At 49.9% G+C, this 1,781-nt stretch overlaps 1 pseudogene; it reads left to right on the top strand.

Annotated features, from left to right (window-relative positions):
- The first annotated feature begins 335 nt into the window (after window positions 1-335).
- LOC105087393 (motile sperm domain-containing protein 3-like) lies at window positions 336-1,423 on the top strand (annotated as a pseudogene).
- Window positions 1,424-1,781: the final 358 nt, after the last annotated feature.

Below are 1,781 nucleotides of genomic sequence, written 5' to 3'. Positions count from 1 at the left end.
ACTTTCATAATTTTCTAATTTGCCTCAAGTTACTCATAATGTTAACATAGAGAAATTAAGCCCATTTTATAAGAATGTTCCATCTTGGAGCTCCTACTTCATCCAAATAATGATACACAATGACCTTGGTGATAGCTGTGTTCCAGTAAGAGAAGAAGTGGCCTGCGCTTGGGTTGTCTCCAGTCATCAAGAGTCCCTCAAAACAGGCACAGGCATCTTTTGTTAAACAGTCTAATCCAGATAGCTCCCTTTGGCACTCACGTAGACCTCAAACACACAGAGATTTAAATGGTCAACAAACTGTTAAAAGCACTTAATTTCTGTCTAGTGTCCTCTCCTAGTCTCCTGGCCACTCCAGTCTCACAAAATTCCACTCTTTGATCTTCCATTTACTAACCTACATTTGGGTTCATTGTCTTATAGGCTGTGATCTGCAAACCCAGCCCTGTACAGTATGGCCCCTCAGTGCAAATTCTGACAGAAGAAAGTAAGAAGGCACCCATAACAAGCAAAAGTTACGAGATTCTTAGTAGCAAATATAGTTGATGACTATTTTGAGGTTACTCTATGCAGGGTCTTAAATGTTGCACAGAGCTCCCAGGAAGATGGCAGCCCTGGTCCATCCACAGGTTGACTGGCAAGTGCTGTGACCAGAAGCTCTATACTCCAGTCCCTGTTCCTTGAGCTCTGCCCTCGGATGTTCCACCGCCCAGAGCTTGCATGCACCGTGGGGCGCCCCAGGACCAGGAGCTGGTGGGTTCGGGGGCTCCTGGACGGGGGTCCTGGGGCACCCCTCCTCTCTCGGGACCTGCTGTCCCGGTTCTCATCTTTCCTCCGGATCTAGTATTCAGGGCGGACCAGTGGAGCAGACCCGGCAGCTGCTGACCCTCTATTACCCCACGGGAGCAGTGCTTTGCTTCCACGACCTATGCACAGCACCTGCCAAATACAGTGTTTGACGCGGAAGGATATGTGAAGCCTCAGTCCTGCATTGTCATTGTGATCCGCCACGTGGCGCTTGATCCCAGCCATTATGACGTCCAGGGCCGCTTCCGCATTGAGCTGTCTGAGGAGGGAACAGAGGGCCGTGTCGTGGGGCGCAAGGACATCACCTCGGTTTTGAGGGTCCCTGTGTACCCCCTTGAGCTTCAGGGACAGCCTGACCCAACACCCCATCCAGGGCTTCCTTCCTGGGCAGCACCACCCACGGCCCAACACTTCCCAGAAAATCCCCACCCTCAGCTGGCCACCATCTCCTTCCTCCTCTTCTTGCTGACGGGTGTAGTCTGTGGCCTTCCTGCTGCTCCCACTCCAGGATGAACTCAGCAGCCAGCTGCCCCAAATCCTGCATGTCTCCCTGGGACAAAAGTTGGTGGCAGCCTATGCCTTGGGCCTCCTGACCGTGGTGTTCCTCTGGACCTGAGCTCCAAGTCAACCTCCAACCCTCTCCCTGGGCAGGGACATGGACCTGGATGTGAGACAGCCACTGTGATGCTCATAACCTTGCCTCAACTCCTGCTTCCTTCTTCTCCCTTCCTGCCTTAACCCAGCCCCAAAACCCAGGATTTGTATTCATTTTCCAAGTTGACTAAAATAAATTTGTAAAATTGAACTGAGAAAAAAAAGTGTTGCACAGAGAATTTTGTCTTGATGGGGTAACTCAACATGAATAAGGAAGTTTCAGGGCTTAATCGATATTTTAGAAAGATTATTTAGGTACATCTGCCAAAAAATAACAAAAACAAGAATTGGGGAGACTCAGATAAGAGACTAGGTGTGAG

The sequence above is a fragment of the Camelus dromedarius genome, chromosome 7 (genome assembly GCF_036321535.1).
Source record: "Camelus dromedarius isolate mCamDro1 chromosome 7, mCamDro1.pat, whole genome shotgun sequence".
Taxonomy (NCBI): domain Eukaryota; kingdom Metazoa; phylum Chordata; class Mammalia; order Artiodactyla; family Camelidae; genus Camelus; species Camelus dromedarius.
This window is presented reverse-complemented; position numbering and strand designations above follow the sequence as displayed.